The sequence below is a fragment of the Camelus bactrianus genome, chromosome 1 (genome assembly GCF_048773025.1).
Source record: "Camelus bactrianus isolate YW-2024 breed Bactrian camel chromosome 1, ASM4877302v1, whole genome shotgun sequence".
Taxonomy (NCBI): Eukaryota; Metazoa; Chordata; class Mammalia; order Artiodactyla; family Camelidae; genus Camelus; species Camelus bactrianus.
Window position 1 is genome coordinate 71091304 of NC_133539.1, and position 19277 is coordinate 71110580.

The following is a 19277-nucleotide window of genomic DNA, read 5'->3' on the forward strand; positions in this document are numbered from 1 at the left end:
TATTTCAGACCCACATTTTTCAATAGCTGTCTGGGGAGATGCACATGGAAACCCAACCAACATTTTAAAGGTAGTTCTTGCCAGAGAATGACTATTCTTTTGCTATATGAGAGTTATAGATTCTACATATTTAAGGTATTTTATATTTTCATGATAATGATAAGAAAAGCCTGGCTGTTTGCTCGCTGAAACAACCACACAAATACACACACCCTTGAGATCTTGAGCAAGAGCAGTGGGCATGCATCCCTCGAACACCCTTACTTCTCAGTACCTGATTTTGTTCTCCACCCACCTCCACCACGCACTTCACAACCATTCTGTAGATCTGCACTTACCAATAACTAAAGCCAACAATTGCAGTCATGCATCCCAGTTTTTGCCTTCATCTTCTGTATTTCTAGTTCACTCCCCCATTACCCAAACTCCAGGAATGCTTTGCCCCACAAGGACCTAATTTCCATTGATTGTACCACCCTTCCAGTTCCTCAGTCCCCGAAATCCCCTTTCCTCCTAGCCACATTTAATGTCCTCAGCCAATTATTATAATTGCTCTATTTATCTCAGTCTAATTCTTTTGCCCTTTTGTTACTTCATGATACTCAGAAAAACTACAAACCAGGCTAAATCCAGCCCTCCACCTACTCCACACCTGCCCTCATGCACCTGAGTCTGGCTGGAGAAAAAGACACAAACTGCTGGCTGTCTTCACTCTAAATCCATGACCGTGACCCTCAAGCACATTTCTACCATAGCCAGGTGATCATCCTACACATCCTAATCCTTTCACCCTCCTGTGGTCCTAAATGACAATTTTTTTCACTTGTTTTCCCCTCAGATCTCCAACACCTCTCTATTCTCACTCTTACTTGTGATCTGGCTTCTTGTTTTACTGAGGAAATGAAATCTGTCAAAAAAGGAGGACAGTTTTGGACTCTTACCACCACATCATCCCACCTACCGCATCTGTGTCAGTGTCTCTGTAACACCTCTTTCGACTACAGATAAACCATCTGTGATCCTGTCAAAAGCCAACCCCTCTCCAACTCAAGGCTGTCTCTCCAGTTAGTCTACCCTCTCTCTCTCTCATATCATCAGATTGTCCCTCTTTACTAAGTCTTTCCCATAAACTTATAATCATACTATTATTTCTCCCATTTTCAAAGAAAAACTCTTGACCCTTCCTCCCCCTCCGGCTGCCGTCTCATTTCTCTGCTCCCGTTCATAAAAAACCAGTTGACAGTATTACTTGTACTCACTGTCTCCAGTTCTCCAATGAATCCACTTCAATCAGGCTTTTTTAAAAAAAAATCTTATTTGCTTTTTTGTGGGGGGGAGGTAATTAGGCTTGTTTGTTTGTTTCTTAATTTTTTTTTTTAATGGATGTACTTGGGATTGAACCCAGGACCTCATGCATGCTAGGCATGCACTCTACCAATGAGCTATACCTTCCCCTGACTTCAATCAGGCTTTTGCCTCTATCACACTACCAATGTCTCTGAACAGGGTCACCAATGACTTCGTTATTGCAAAATCTGATGATCAGCCTGCAGTCCCCATCTTACTTGCCCTATCAACACACCTGGCACAGTTCTTCACCTCTTCCTCCTGTAAATACTCTCTACCAAGACACCATACTCTAGGTTTTCCTTCTCCCACACTGGCTGTTCCTTCTCAGCCTCTTGGTTCTTCAACTTGTACTTCTTTACTTTGGAGTCCTCCAGGGTACTCATTCACTTCTTTCTCTATACTAACTCCTTTGGCAATCTCATCCAATGTTAGGATGTTAAATATCTTTTTTGTTTTAAACATTCAACATTTCTCTAAATTGAAGTATAGGTGATTTACAATATTGTGTTACTTTCAGGTATACAGTAAAGTGATTCAGTTATATATGTATTTTTTCAGATTACTTTCCACAAGTTATTTTCCATTAAATATACCTTTCCATTAAAGGTAAGATATTGAAAATAGTTTCCTATACTATACAGTAAATCTTTATTGCTTATCTAGCTTATGTATGGTACTTTGTATCTGTTAATCCCATACTCCTAATTTATCCTTCTTCCCTTTCCTTTCCTGTTTGGTAACTGGAAGTTTGTTTTCTATATCTGTGAATCTGTTTCTGTTGTGTACATAGGTTCATTTATATTATTTTTTAGATATCATATACCATTTGTCTTTCTCTGTCTGACTTACTTCACTTAGTATGATATTCTCTAGGTCCATCTGTGTTACTGCAAATGGCAATATTTTGTTCTTTTTTATGGCTGAGTAATATTCCATTGTGTGTGTGCAATATATGTATATCTCACATCTTCTTAAACCAATCATCTGTTGATATTGTTAAAATGGCCATACTACTCAAAGCAATGTACAAATTTAATGTGATCCCTATCAAAATATCCATGACATTTTCCACAACATTAGAATAAGTAATCCTAAAATTTATATTGAATCACAAAAGACCTAGAACTGTCAAAGCAATCCTGAAAAAAAAAAAAAAAAAGAACAAAGCTGGAGGCAAAACCCTCTCAGACTCCAGACAGCACTACAAAGCTTCAGTAATCAAAACAGTGTGGTATTGGCACAAAAATGGATATATAGATCAATGGAACAGAATAGAGCCCAGAAATAAAGCCACACATCTATGGTCAATTAATCTATGACAACGGAAGCAAGAATATACAATGGAAAAAAGACAGTCTTTTTACCAATTCGTGTTGGGAAAATTGGACAGCCTCATATAAATCAGTGATATAAGACCACTACCTTACAGCATATACAAAAATAAACTCAAGATAGTTTAAATACCTAAATATAAGACATGATACCATAAAACTCCTAGAAGAGAACATAGGCAAAACATTCTCTGACATAAATCATAGCAATATTTTCTTAGATCAATCTCCCAAGGCAAAAGAAATAAAAGCAAAAATAAACAAATTGGGCCTAATCAAAAGGTTTTGCATAACAAAGGAAATCATCAACAAAATGGAAAGACAACCTACAGAGTGGTAGAAAATATTTGCAAGTGCAACTGACAAGGGGTTAATATCCAAAATATACAGACAGCACATCTTATTTAACAGCATCAAAAACAAATAACCCAATCAAAAAATGGGCAGAAGACCTAAACAGACATCTCACCAAAGATATACAGGCACATGAAATGATGCTTAATATCACTAATTGTTAGAGAAATGCAAATCAAAACCACAATGAGGTATCACCTCACACCTGTCAGAATGACCATCATCAAAAAGTCTACAAATAATAAATGCTGAAGATGATGTGGAGAAAGGGAATCCTCCTTCACCATTGGTGGGAATGTAAATTGGTGAAGCCACTATGGAAAACAGTACAGAGTTTCCTTAAAAACCTAAAAATACAGCTACCATATGATTCAGCAATCCCATTCCTGGGCATATATACAGAAAATTCTAATTCGAAAACACATGCCCCCCAATATTCGTAGAAGCATTATTCACAATTGCCAAGATATGAAAGCAACCTAAATGTCTATCAAAAAATGAATGGATAAAGAAGATGTGATACCTTATGGCATACAAACATGTAAAGACAGGGAAAGATGTTCAATATAGCACATAACTACATTTTTGCTAAGTTAAGGACATTTTCAACATTACATTATGTAGAATATGAAACCTCAGCTCCAGGGACACACACAGGGTCTTCAGATCCTTTTTCAACTTCAGCCCCAGAGGCAGCAGCCATTGCAGTGTGAATGACCAAGAAGGACTGGATTGCCACTTATGAACTCCTTTTTCAGGAGCAGGTGATGGTGGCCAGGAAGGATGTCCATATGCCTAAACACCCCGAGCTGGCAGACAAGGATGTGCCCAATTTTCACATTATGAAAGCCATGCAGTCTTACATCACCTGGCTACAGGAAGGACAGCTTGCCTGGAGACATTCCTACTGGTACCTTTCCAACAAGGGTACCCAGTACTTCTGTGATTAACCTCCACCTGCCCCCTGAGACATGCCTGCCAACCTGCACTGCATTCAACCCGAGACTGCAGACCACAGCCCATGGGTCTAGAGGGAGAACAACCTGCGAGACTCACAGGAGGGGAAGTGGACAGAGATGCCTACGACCAAGCACTGTGCCCCCTGGTGCCGACAGGAGAGCTGAGGCCAGGCTGGATCAGAGACCAAATTCCAGTTTAAAGGTGGATTTGTTACAAAACAGAAAAAGACTCACATACATAGAAAATAAACTTATGTTTACCAAAGGGGAAGAGGAAGAAGGGATAAATTGGGAGTATGGGATTAGCAGATGCACACTGCCATATAAAAAACAGAAAAACAACGAGGTTTTGCTGTATAGCACAGGGAATTACATTCAATATCTTGTAATAAGCTATAATAGAAAAGAATAAAAAAGAATATAGACATATGCATATACATGTATAGCTGAATCACTTTGCTGTACACCTGAAACTAACACAATATTGTAAATTAACTACTTCAATAAAAATGTTTTAATAAAAATAAAAATAAAGGCGGATTTGGTCGTGGACATGGTCAGCCACCTCAGTCAAGTTGGAAGAGATTGTTTTGGGTTGAATAAATCCATAGAAAGAAAGACAGAGAGAGAGAAAGAAAGAAAGGTAGAGAGAGAGAAAGAAAGAAAAAGGAGGGGAAGGAAGGAAGGAAGGAAGGCAGGCAGGCAGGCTGAGAACAGTTCTGCAACCTGGCCGGCCAGACCACTGGCTACTGAGGAATCTAGGAGAGGCTCAAAAATGTAGGACCAAACGTAGCACTCTTTGAAAGGCTCTAGTTCTAGGGAGAGGAAGGCAACCTAGAAGAGGTAGGCACTACTTGCAGACTGAGAAATGAAAGAAAAGGGGGAAATGGTGAAAAGTAGGAGTCCTATGGAAATGAAAGAAAATCACAGTAACAGAAGACACACCAACTTTTCCCTCACAAAAGGACAATCTATTAAAGAATTTCACTCCACTTATCACTAGAAGAGGGCATTCTTGAACTAAGGATCTTAGTAAGCCACCCAAGCCTTTCACCCTTCCCACAAAGAAACACCTGTTATTGACAGGCCAGGAAAATTCAACACACTTTTAAATAAACAAATGACAGGTAGAATCTATACCAAGCCACTATGAGAAGAAAATAATGACAGACTAATATCTTCAGCTGACAAATTTATTCCCCTCCAAAACAGCAAAGAAACATGAAAATTGTGACACAATATCCAACACAAATTAAATATTATTAAATAGGCACTTGATGATGTAAAACACCAAAATTCAAATTTTCAGGATAGAAATGGACAAAATACAAGATGTGAAATGAGCTAAACAAACTGAGGAAAGAAACAAGAAAAATTAAATAGCAATTTATATAATTATCCACTCAGTATGTTTGTACACTTCAAGCTTATATAATGTTATATGTCAATTACACATTTAAAATTTTTTATTTAAATTTTTCAATTTTTTAAATTAAAGTTTTTATATTTTTAAATTAAAATTTCAAAAATAAAGACTTTAAAACTGCCATTATAAAAATGTTTAAGGATTTGAAGGGGAAAATTCATGAACACAGTGAGTGAATAAACTGGGGAAATCCAGTAGGTAAATGGAAACTATTGAAAGCATCATGTGGCTTAATCAGAAATAACGCAAACCAGAAGACAATGGAACAACATCTATAAAATACTGAAGGGGAAAATGCTGCTAACCTCTCACTATGATTCATGCAGTGAAAATATCCTCAACAGTAAAGGCAACCAATAAAAGGAACCAGAGCTCCTTGTAGAAATAGCTGATTCCAGGGCTAGAACATGGAAAGTACAACATGAACCTGGGACATCTTATGGACCTAGAAAGTACTAATAAATATGGAGGGAATGGTTGAATTTAAAATCATCATTTTGCAACCATTTTAGTAAAAATCAGGAAAGTGGGTGCTAAATCTGTAAGGGAAATTTTTATTAGAAGCAGGATATTTACAAGGTCTTAAAATTTCTCCCCAAAGATGGCTTATTAATTGCAAGGAAAAACAAGTTGATAAAGCAGACAATACCGGGCAATCCAAATCAACATCACCAATGATGGCAGGTGAACATGTGTCTTTAAATGTGATGCCCTGAAAAGAGCACAATGTCACATGTATATTATTATTGCCCAGGATGTGAGCTGAATCTGATCATAAGGAAACAATGAGATGCAATGTTAAATGCACAAAATTACCTAGTGAGTGTACCAAAAATGCTTAAACAGTTTAACATAATCAGATAAATCCAGAGTGTAGAACATTCCACAAGACAGCTAGATCAAGCTTTTGAAAAGTTAGTACCATGAAAAACTACCCCCCAAATTGGTAAGGGGGAACTGTTCTAGGTTAAAAGAAAATATGGAAACATAATAACTAACTTTGTTTTTAAATCATTTTTAAAAATATTTCTTTAAATTTTATCTTTTTAAAATCTTTTTTTATTTTTATTTTTGTTGGGGTGAGGTAATTTGGTTTGTTTGTTTGTTTGTTTTTAAATGGCAGTACTGGGTATTAAAACCAGGACCTCCTGGTAGCTCACTCTACCACTGAGCTATACCCTCCCCTCCAATAATTAACTTTAATATGTGACTCTTGACTCAATCCTAAATCAAAAAAAAAACAAAAAAACAAAACAAAAAAAACACTGTTGAAGTAAGTTTAGGCACTAGCAGATTTTAAATATGAACTGAATATCAGAAGATAGTATTAAATTGGTGTTAAGTTTTTGGAGTGTGGTAATGACCTTGTAGTGTATAGGGAAATGTCCTTATTCTTAAAGCAAATACATGTTGAAGTATTTAGGACTAAAATGCCATGCTGTCTGCAACTACTTTCCAATGATTCAGAAATACAAAAAGTAGAAAGAGAGAAAGTGTGACAAAATGTTAATTATTGGTGGTTAGGAAGAGGATATAAATCTCTATGTTCAGTGCACTATTCTTTCAACTTATATGTAAGTTTGAACATTTTTTAAATAAAAAGTTGAAAGAAAAATAAGACAAGAAAAATGACCTTGGAGAAAACAAGGCTAATTCAGAGAACAATAGAAAACTTAAAAATATACACATAGTATCTTCAGAGAAATTTGAGAAGCTATTACAAGCATAAAAAAAGCACTGAATACTCTAAAATCAGAAAATTCAGTAAACAAGATAGCACTCTTATAAACTGAAAATTTGATCACTGAAAAAAATTTTAATAGAAGGAACATAAAATAGATTTTAAAAACAACAAAATAGAAAATGTGAGAGAAAACATAAAAGCTACAGAGGATCAGTCCAGGATTCTAACACCTGACTAATAGTCCCAGAAACTGGGAGTAGAACCATGTGGTGGGAGGAGGGGGGAGAAATGGATATTTTCAAAAAATAAAACAAGCAAATATCCTAGAGCTGAAGAAAATTTGACTTCCATCCAAGATCCCAGGACAACGAATGAAAAATAACTCCACCAAGGCACCCCAACATTTTTGTAGAAGTTCAAGGTGCTGTGGGGATTGTTAAAAGATACTAGAGATATAAACAAACACAGTAACATGTCACCTACAAAGAACAAACAGTCAAGTAAGGTTCTGAACATTCTGACCAGATAGCTTGACGCTCACAGCCCTGAAGGAGTGAACCTCATACCGGGTGGCGTCCCTGGGGGAGGCCCTTATGCTCTGCCCAATACCATTGTTACTGGCATATCTTTCTTTTTCACAAGAAAGTGAATCGTCTGAGTATGAGCAAGAATACCAACTTATTCATCTTTACCTCCCCCTCTCTTCTTTATTTCTAAAAGTCCTGCAAAGAATACACAAAGTTCTTTTGAACAAGCTCTAGTCAGTCTCTGTCTCTCTGCCCCTTCACTCCCTTGCCTCCCACTTTCTGTCCCCTTCTTTCTCTGCTCACCCGTTCATCCCAGGAACACAGAGTGAGACCCAGCGTGCTAGGTCAGGGGCATTCAAATGAATAAAGACCTCTCGTGGGTCCCATGAAGGAGTCCATAGCTGTGAGGAGACAGACCATGTGCAGGGATGTGGCCCTTCTGGGAGCCTGGCAGTCTCCTCCCCAACTTACATACAGCTCAGAATTCAGAGTACCTACACAATAGTTTAATGCTCCCTATTCTTTTTTTTTTTAAATTTTTGTTGAAATATAATTAACTTACAATGTTGTGTTAGTTACTGGTGTACAGCACAGTGATTCAGTCACACACACGCATATGTATTTTTTTCATTATAGGTTATTACAAGTTACTGAATATAGTTCCCTGTGCTATACAGTAGGACCTTGTTTATTGCTCCCCTTTCTTAAACTTGAGTTAGACATGAATTAAATTTTCTATTGTTTTAGTTTAAACATTTAGCTAGTTTTTGCTTATGGAATTCTCTAAAGGGTCAGGGGCTCCTGAGGAAAGAAAAGTTTCCTCCTTTGTATCATCCAGTTAGAATCCACAAGCTCCCTCCAAATCCTTCCTCTTGTGAGTTGTTCCTTGAAAGGGGAGGCCACAGGATGCAGCTGAGGCCACATCAGCAGAGCTTGGCCTGGCCTGACGGTGACAGCGGGCATGGCCCAGGGACAGTGGGTGCCATGGAAGGGGGACCTGGAGGGTGAGGCGTTTCACAGTTCCCAGAGGAGCGGCTCCCCCTAGTGGCAAAAAGTGGGAGCTGCAGCGCTCTTCCGCCAAGCAAATGGCCAACACCAGTGCTAAGGCTTTTCAGGCTTTCCACACACACCCTCCGTCCCCACCTCACAGACACTGGACCCCCTTTTTGGAGTCTGCCTGTAGAAAAGGCACAGGTCACAGCCCCTCTCTGTGACCAAAAAGACCTCTGATACAAAGTAAATAAGTCACAGGTGTAATACACAGAATAGTAACTATAGTTAATAACACTGTATTGCATGTTTGAAAGTTGTCAAGAGAGATCTTAAAAATTCTCATCACGAGAAAACAATTTTTGTAACTCTGTGTGGTGATGGACATTAACTAGACTTATGGCAGTGACCATTTTGCAAAATATACAAATATTGAATTATTATGTTGTACACCTGAAACTAATGTATTTGTCTACGTCAATTATACCTCAATAAAAAACTTTTACTTAGAAGGACCTCTAATGGAATAAGCCCTCCCTGCCCCAGCGCTTTTAGTCTTAATGGCCAAGTGTGTGTGCAGTAAGTTTCTGCAACTGCAGCCCAAACCCTGATTCTCATCAGCCAGACCACAGACGTTCCCTTTGCCCCCAGCAGTCCGTGAGACGCTGTTCCTGGCTGCCAGCCTCTCCATGGCATCAGCTGCTCTCTGGAACGCAGCTCCAGTTTTGGAGGTGCTGGGGCTCTCCTGGACCCTTTCTAGCCCAGTACTTGGCACCTAATCCAGAATATCTCTTTCCTCACCTGGCTCTCAGGGATGAAGGGGAAAGTCTAGTGGGGAGGGATCCAGGCCCAGATGGAGTCCACACAGCAGAGGCCCCACCTGGTGGCCAACCTCCACTAGCCTAAAGCTGTCTCTGAGAAGCACAGTCTCACAAAGTTTGCTCTCCGTGAGAGCTACCCTCTGGCTGTTCCTATTTAACTATTTCCACTCCCAGTGGTCCCCAGGCCACATAATCTTAGAGGACATATGCAGAATCCCAGAGCCCCTGCCACAGGCACAAAGCACAATCCTGACAACCAAGCCAGGCACTCAGCTAGTTAGTTGGTCAGAACACAATCACAGGTGCCCTCAGAGACCGTGGGGCGTGGGGAGGGTACACCATGCAGACTGTGTCAGTAGAGTTCTCTGAGGAGCAGAGGCTGACAGAACTGAGAGTGCACAAGGTTCATCAGTGAGTAACATCATGAAAGAAAGGGGAGGAAAACGGACTGGGGATGGACAGCTGTCACAATGCAGACTTGACCGTTTCTGGAACAAAGATGTCCAAGATTTCCTGTTCAGAGTCCCTTGTTGGGCAGAAACAGCCAGGCCCTATACTATCATCATGCTCACATTGGCTGGGCTCAGCTCAAAAATGGAATTGATCTTGAACGTGGACCCAGACACTGAGGCTGTCAGCTCATCTCAGTCCGCAAAGCTTCTTGAAGGAGAAGCAGGAGGTGCAGCCCTGTGTCTGCCACCATGCGTGCCTTGTGCTGTGTGGACCACTTTTCCACACACAGACTCTGGGGGCCTGTCTTCCTTCAGGAAAACCTACAAGAGGGAAGTTAAGGGAATGAAATAGAGACCCCCATTTGCTGAAGTTGGTCTTGGGACCACAGGTGGTACCTGTCTCCTCCCTCCTCTGCCATTCATTCTAAATTCCCCTTACCCTCAGCTACCACTCCTGTGGTCTCAGTGGTTTACCTGTGGTATGACCCAAGCCCTGGTTCTTGAGGAGTCTGAGGCCCTGGTAACAAGGAAGGTGCACCATCCAGACCCTCCTTCAAGAAAAGACATGCCATGGAGGGAGGGTAGAACTCAGTGATAGAGCACATGCTTAGCACGCATGCGGTCCTGGGTTCAATCCCCAGGACCTCCATTTAAAAAGAAATAAACCTAATTACCTAATAAGTAAACCTGATTACCTCCCCCCACAAAACAACAAACAAAAAAGTATTGCTTTAAAAAAAAAAAAGAAAACAAACCAGAAAAGAAGTGCTGACCACCTGTGATGAGTGTCGTTAGCTGACAGCCTCCAGCTGTTCATTTCCTCAGAATGGGCCCCCGCCCGTAACTGAGTAAGACGGTGGCACAGGACCTAGCATTGTAACAATCGTTGCTCTGGAGCTGCCCCATTGGGCAGTAGTTTATCATATTTGCATTTCCAAACTTGATGGCTGCCCCTGCTCAATCCTGCTCTCTCCCTTTCCTTTCACAGTTGTTCCCCTCCAATAAAACCTCTGCACCTAACTCTGCACTCCTAACTCTGTCTCAGCAACCGCTTCCTGGAGAGCCCAACCTGTAACGCTTGGTACCAGGAGTGGCCCAAGAAAGCATCCCCCATGAAAGAGGCACTAAGGAAACAAAACGACTCAGCCAGCCTTTGAGGATGGCCACCCCTCTGCCAGCACAATGGGCACATGAGCAGAGTGGCAATGAGGGCAGAGACAGGGGCTGGGCAAGGGCCCAACAGAGTGGATTCATACTTAACAAGGACAGCCTGGCTGCTGCTGACTCTGAGGTCCAACCTACCAGCAACAGTGACCTAAGGTCTCTGGTAGCAGGTTGACTACATTGGGTCCCTTCTATCCTCAAAGGTCAGGAATAGACATCTATTCTACATTTAGGTTTGCCTTTCTTGCTCATAAGATCTCAGCCAGCACTGGTGGTTAAGGAATGCCTGATTCACAGATGTGGAATCCCATACAACATGCATCTGTTCTAAAAATGTACCCAGGATTTGTTTTAATCGGGTATGGTGAGACATGCCGACGTGAAAATGATTGTCGTGATGGAAAAAAAATTGATACAGATTTCTAGAAAGAAGAAGGCTTCCATGCCATGCCACATACAGGACCACATAGGGAAGGATCAGTGATGGTCAGGAGGCAGAAGAGGGGAGAGCATGGCTTGAGCCCTCATTGGGGTTCTTGTGAGAAGGGCTGGGCAAGGCAGGGTAGGTACTCAGAGTAAGTGTAGGACTGGATTGATTTCATCAGGCTCTGGGCTATATGGCTGGTCCCTATTCATTGGTACCTGGGCAAGTTTGATAAAGGAGATAGTTGGGGAGGCAGGCTCTGGATTGGTTGGTTTGCATATCAAAGGTGCACTTGTTGGTTGTTAGCTATCTCCAGGAATTAGCGAGACCCAGGAGGGGCCATCTCCCCAACGTCAAGGCCCCAAATGCCAGAGGATCAAGAATACAGGAAGCAAAAAAATATAGACAATACAGCATCCAACCAGGGAATTCTGTTACAGCAAAGGAAGCAAAGCCCTGATCACGGGACTCACTGGTGACATCACCTTCCACACCACTCAGAGGCAGAAATCAGAGATTCAGTATCTTCTAAGGTATCCACCCAGAGGTCCCCATCCCATGTGCCCGGGTCCCACAGATCTGCCCTAGGTGAGCATTCAGCCATCTTTGGAGATATGTCACTTGGCCACTTTGTCTATTAAATCCTAGGTTTCATTGCCAGCTCTTTTTTCTTCATCAACTGTATGAGATGAAGGATTCTTTGAATATAGTTCCTTGTGCTATACAGTGGGCCCACTCCAGTTTGGTGCAAACCGTGAACAATTAAGAGGTAATTGAGAAGGGTGGCAAAAAGGTAATTGAGCACACTGAAAACTTGTGTTCCTTTCAGTATTGCATGTAATGATAGGTTTTCATATTTAGGTTCTTTAAAAACTAAAAATAGAGTTACCATATGATTAAGCAATCCCACTCTTGGGCATATATCTGGAGAAAACTCTAATTCAAAAATTACATGCACCCCAGTGTTCATAGCAGCACTTATGATAGTCAAGACAAGCAAGCAACTTAAATGTCCATCAATAGATGAATGAATAAAGAAGACGTGGTAGAAATATACAGTGGAATGTTATTTAGCCATAAAAAGGAATGAAATAATGCCATTTACAACAACATGGATGGACGTAGAGATTATCATACTAAGTGAAGTAAGTCAGACAGAGAAAGACAAATATCATATGATATCATTTATGTGTGGAACCTGAAAAAAAAGATACAAATAAACTTATCTACAAACCAGAAATAGACTCAGACACAGAAAACAAACTATGATTACCAAAAGGGAAAGGGGAGTGGAGAAGGATAAATCAGGAGTTTGGGATTAACATATACACATTACTATATATAAAATAGATAAACAACAACTGTATAGCATAAGGAACCATATTCAATATCTTATAATAACCTATAATGGAAAAGAATCTGAAGGAGAATATGTGTATGTGTATATATATATATATAAATAATTTTGCTGTATGCCTGAAACTAACACAGCATTGTAAATCAGCTATACTTCAATTAAATAAATAAATAAACAAGAGACTGTCCTTCTGTCCCCAGCAGTGCTTTGTCTTGTCCCTGTAATGAGTTTTGTGAGGATGCCCACTAGGCGAGTGACACTGTAGTGTCATGGGATCCACAGAGTGTCTTCCTATCTCAGGAGCTGTGTTCCTTGTCCCCAGATAAAACTGCCAGCTGCTGGGGTGGTTTTTTATGCTGTCAATCTATCAGCCTTCCTGTCTGTCTAGCTTACTCTGTGGGTGTGGTTTCCAGGCCTCACTGAGGGGATTCCAGGCCTTCTCTGGCTGCTTCTGGAACCCAGGAGGAGGTACAGGAAGAGGAAATGGAGGAGATGAGCATGAACTGGTAGATAACCCAGTCTTCCCAGCCCCCTTACACACTGATAACTGGTAGGAAATCTCCCTTCCTTATTTTTCTTCTTAAAAAGTAGATTGTCTATCCTTGACCTTTCTCAATATTTAAGATACAGCTACTTTTAAAAGTATGGTAATAATAAACACAAAATTCAAGAAGATGAACCCCTCAGGGGTGGGGGAATGAAGGAAGCAGATGAATAAAATATGGTGGGAACACAGAGGTAGATGTAGGTTATTGATAATGTTTTAGTTCTTAAAACTAATGGCAGGTTCGTGGGTATATCAGTAGGTAAATAAAAGACCAATCATGGACCAATGATGAGAGTTTGTCATGATCCAAGGTCACAATTAATCCAGTCTACACACCCAAGATCTGTTTAAAGCTGTGGATGGGAGTAGGCACAGAGTGGGGTCTCTTGGGTGCAAAAGGCTGTGTGCATTTGTGCCTGAGACTGAGTGCTGAATGTGAGAGGGAGGAAGAGGGAGGGAGTCTGCAGTGGTGGCTCTCAACCACTCTTGTATATTGTGAGGATTTCAGATGCCTTCATTTTTCTGTCCTTTTTGTTTTTGTTTTCTATGTTAATTATAGGTGGTTGGAGAACTTGTTTAAAAACAAAACTGACTCCATCCACTTCTGACCCAAGAGGAAAGGGGGCAGGGCTGGCATAACTGGCAGCAGATTCTGGGGAAGGAAAAGGGGACCAAGGCACTTAGCAGAGGAGAGAGAGAATCTGTGAGGAGTTCCAGCAGTAAGGCAGATAAAGTAACGTGGAGTATGGTGGGAACACGAGGTAAAGGTAGGTTACTGAGACTGTTTTCCTTCTTAAAACTGGTGCTGGGCGGGGATATCTAACACCTAATGATAAAGTGATTTGTCCTGCTGTCATGTAAAAACATCTAGCCTTTTCAGAATTAATGGCAGAGGATGTTGAAAATCTAGATTTATATTCTTCAACAGATGTTAGCCAAACAGGGATCAGCTGAAGCAGTGATTGTACAGCAATTTCCGAGGTGAGTTATGAACAATTTTTTTTAGATCCAGCCTTTTCAATAAAGTCTACTTCTCAAGTAAGTGTTTTGTGTGATTGATACTGGGGAGAAACAAAGAAAGGGGCCCTCTCTGGGTTGGTAGTAGCAGAGGGGAAAGAATCATGAAATGTGGGGTGCAGGTGATCTCAGCAGCACCCAAGACACAGGGACTCGGAGCTAAAAGGGAACCTGAGAATGTCAGCCCCCTGGCATCCACAGTCGTTTTCAGAGCCCTCGGGCTTCTCTCAGAATGAGGAGAGGCATGCAAATCAACCATGATGGCAGCTGACACGTTATGTAGACGAACTGCAATATGGCTAAAGCAAGCTCTATAGACATATGTATCTCTTAGTACAACTGAGAGTCCGCTGCTTCGGGTGACATAAGCCTGCTGTGTGTGATGGGTCAGCACAACATTTGGAAGTCTGGGGGCGGGGAAGAGAAGCGAGGAAATGGCCACCAGAGACACGCAGAGAAGATCTCAAATTGAAACCCCACTAGTGAGGCCACTACAGTGCCACAGTGGAGTCTGTGGTCATAAATGCTGTGATCTGAGGCTGGAAGGCTTCAAGGCTTGGAGAGAGGTTTTCCATGATGGCAGCCAGGTTGAGCTGCAGTTTGAGGACATCACCGAACATCACCTGAAGGAGCAGTGTTCCTGAGCATCGAAAATAGGCCCTGGGAGCTGCATGGTAAGTGGTTCAATTAGAGACTGTCTAGAGGGGGTGTGGACTTCATATTTGGAGGGTCAAGTGACATTCTACTTGAAAAGACACAACATGGTAAACTGACTATACTTCAATTCAAAAAAAAATGTATATATATAAATAGTTTATTTTTAAAAAGAAAAAAAAAAGAAAGTGAACTTCTGGTATTTTTTTCCTTCCAATCTTTTAAATCTATGTTAACATTTTTATCATTGGTTTCAAGTTTTCAGATGAACATTTTTTAATAAACTTGTTTTAAAGAAAGTAATATTTGTTCATTGTATAAACCTGGAACGGATGGAAAAGTGGAGACAAATGTCCCACAGCATCACCACCCAGGATAATCCTCCTGGGTATGTTGGTCCATTTCCCTCCTTCTGTGTCAGTTGCTAAACTCACATAGTATTTACACTATTAAATCCTGCTTTTCTTCTCTTAATTCTCTTTCTGTAAACTTTACCCCACGATGGGCAGGGTTTTGAGAAAGTACCAGAGTTCACTGTTTCCCTTCTGTGCGGGAAAAGGCCTTCATAAAAACCCAGGTGCCCTGCTCCCTTGTGGGCTGCCGGGTACCACCCTGTCTGTGTGAGCCTAGGCCCTCATCCAACATGAAACTGAGAGAGCTGGACCCAGGTAATATGTCTCAGATGCCCAGAAGCCAAGTCTCAGGCAGATGAGCCACCTCATGTCAGATTCAATGGGAGCTGAGTTGCCAGCAGAGCAGAGGGAGTGTTTGTTTCAGAGGTAGAGGTGAGGATGGATACAAACCCCCAGGGGGAGCAGGCAAGAGCCAGAGACAGACAGCAGCAGCAGCAATATCTGCCCCCAGAGCCAGGGCTAACAGCCCCTCTGTTCCAGAGACTATCCCAGAGAAGCCCCAGACTTCTCCCTAAAGATCTCATAAGAGAAATACCATTGTCTTAGGAAGCCCCAAAGGTCCTGACCATCTTCTCAAAGGAAGAAATGCAGATGTTGTCTGGTCTGTGGTTCCCTCCCTCTCCAGCATTGTCTTCACACCCAACTGTTTCCCTCTGGGTCTGGCTCTTCTCCTTCTTGCTTCTTTGCCTCAGTAGCATATCACTCTGGGCCTATGAGTGCTCACAGCCACCTCCAACCCGGCCAAATAAAACCATTAGAAGATTCAATAAGCAAGATGTTGCTTTTCGAAAGTCTTTGAGCATGTCTACTAAACCCTGAGAAGGGTTTGGTTATCCGTGAAGGGTGGATGTGGCTGGTCCAATGTGTTGGGACCCTCTCAGGATCTGTGCTCATGTCCTGTCTATTTCACCACAGTCCAAATGGTCTAGTACTTTGAGCAGTCTTTGCTCATTCTCCTACAAAATCTTGCTACTTTCTAGCTGTGTGTCAGTTAACAAATTATTTGTCTTTCTGAGTCCCAGTATTCCCCAATTCCAAAGTTGCCTAAGGTCAGAGCCCAGGGTCATTGACAAAGATGATGCCCCAAAGAGGCAGCAGGGAAAAGAGGCTGGGTGCAAGCAACAGGGACGGTTCCACATAAAAGGTGTTATGGGAGCAGAGCCTTGGAGTCCTTCTGGCAGAGTTTTTAAGAGCACATGGAATCTTGGCTCTGGGTGACCATCGGCAACCTACCACCTCGAGGCTTTAGTTTCTTCATCTTACAATGGCAGCAATAACGCCCATCTCAGAGGCTTGCTGTGAGCATTTACAGATTAAGTGTCAAGACCTCAGCACCCTGGACCCAAGGTAAGGGCTCAAAAAATTGTTCTAGCTACTTTTATAGTGTGAACCATGATTATTATTTACCAGGTGGTGAAGGCTGGGTGGTGAGGGCATGTGGGCAGAAAGAACACCGTTAGCAAATATTTGACAAGACAAGGTGTGTTTAGAGACAGAAGACCCATCTGCAGGGATGGAAACAGGTTGGGTGGGACTGTGGGACCTGGGTGTAGGACAGAAGATGATGGTCCCACAAGCTCCCCCATTCTGTTCCCTATCTCACATTTTCTGACCCCCACCACCTGACCAGGTATTCTGTATAGAAATGCTAGCCACAGCCTTGCCTTTCACCAGCCCTCACCTTCTGGAGTGGGAAACTTCTCTCTAGCTCCCCCAGTGCTGACTGTGTCTACGTCCTTGTCACCACCTGTCTGGACAGTACAAGTCTCCTAAATGGACCTCCTGGGCCCAGTGTTCCCTCCAGCACAAGCCCCACAGAGGCCCCAGAGCCAGCTCTGCAGAATGTCAGTGTGATCAGCTTACAACCATTCCACCTGTCCGCTGCCTCAGCACAGAGTACATTCACGGCCTCCCCTTCCCCTCCAGGTCACTCCCTCCTTCCCTAGAGTCTAGATGACAAAACCACCTGCCTTCATCCAACTATATCACGGACTTGTTTCTGGGCCTTTGCATGTGCTGGTCCCCCTGCTTAGGATACCCTCCCCCACTTCTTCCCTTGAAAACATTTTTTGGGTCATTTTGTATCCAGTTCACTCTTCCTTCTTAGGGCCGTGTGGCTCCAGGTATACTCGATGCTAGAACTATTGTATCATGTTCTCCAAGGACCCCACTGCCAGGCTACGAGCTCTCAGCCCATCTTTACATCTTCAACACCCAGCACAGTGCCTGTCTCTCAACAGAGGCTCCATAGGTACGTGTGGAATGACTGAGACTGGAAAAATGGGTCCACAGCCCGGAGAGAGGGTCAGGTTATGGAGAGACACCAAAGATTTGGAGGCCAGGAAATGGCATTCCGAGGTGTTTTAGAGAGATAATCATGGGCAAGAATAGGGCAGACTGGATGTGGCCAGGATGGTGGGACTTCTCCAACTCCAGAGCAAAGCTTAAGGCAGGAGAGCAGTGCACATCCGCTGGGAGAGTCAGAGGGCTGGACGGGAGAGGAGGGTTCGTCCTCCGCCACCCCTTTAACAATGACCTACTTAGAGGATTCACTCCTGTACTGCAAAAGAGAGCCACGCCTGCAAGAGCTGCCGCAGGGTCATCCTGCCAAACCGGAAAAGGAGAAGAAGGTGGAGTATCTCCGTGCTCTGGGACATGGCTGCCTGGGGAGGGGCGTCTGTGGGCAGTCTCCTGCTGCTGCTGTTCCCCAGAAGGTCCGGTGTCTGCTGGTTCCAAGAGCCTGCTCCTCAGGATAGAGAGGCTTCACTGTGGTGTGTAGGCCTAAGAACCGGCTTTTATACCACCCGAGGTTCCAACCTTCCCCCCACCTCAAGGCTCCAGCCCCACCACACCCTTCACTCCTGGGGCCACTGCTGGGACCTGAGGCCCTTCCCCATCAACTCCCTCCTTGCCTTCCCAAACCTCCCCATCCCTTCCCCTGGCTCTCTCAGAGGAAGGAAGCTCACTCTGCTCCATGACACCCCTAGTACTCTAGGGAGATGTCAGCTGCTGATCACAAAGCTAAAGCCACACTGCCTCAAACCATAATCAGGATTTAGCAGCTCCTATAACAAAAATCTAGGCCAGGGAGGACTTCTGAAGGGCTTTGATCCACAGGCCCCTAATCTCTTTTCCATCATCTCCTGACAACATGTGGCAGCCCCTGCCATTCATGTCTTAGAGATAGAACAATGGAAAGGAAAAAAAACCTCTCTGTATTCCAGCATTGCACACCTCCGTCCCACAGCGTTAGCCAGGGTGGAGCCATGCAACCCTCTCTTGTATGTACATTTATGCTTCCCCTCTCCTGACTTTTTGTCTGATTCTCAAAAGAACCCATGACCCAAAAGAGATTATAAATCATTACCTGGCCAAAAAGAAAATTATTTCATGATAGTTGTCCTTAATTCTACATGTTGAGCAAATACTCAAATTCTGTTTGGAATTTTAAGTACCTGGATATGGCAGAGGGTTCATTCTGACTCTGCTGGAGGCTGGAGATATTCTCAGAGCATAGAAGAGGCAAAACAGAGGACACTGTAGCAGGAAAGTGACAGAATCTAGAACTGAACACATGACCAGCTAGATTTATTTCTCTTTGGCATAATGTAGATGTAATGTGATTAAATGCTTAAAGAGGAAAGATTGAAAGTAATATCAAAACTCATTTATTATCTGTGCTGTATAATGTGCATAAGAGTATATATAACAGTATACATAATTATTTGTAACTGTTTATTCTTAGGGCAGTTGTATGGGTAGAATAATTCTCAACTCATCTTTCTTGGTATTTTTATGAAACCCTAA

The 19277-nt window shown here is 42.4% G+C and overlaps 1 pseudogene; it reads left to right on the top strand.

Moving 5' to 3' along the window:
• The first annotated feature begins 3748 nt into the window (after positions 1-3748).
• Positions 3749-9400, top strand: LOC105072419 (small ribosomal subunit protein eS10-like; annotated as a pseudogene).
• The last annotated feature ends 9877 nt before the right edge of the window (positions 9401-19277 follow it).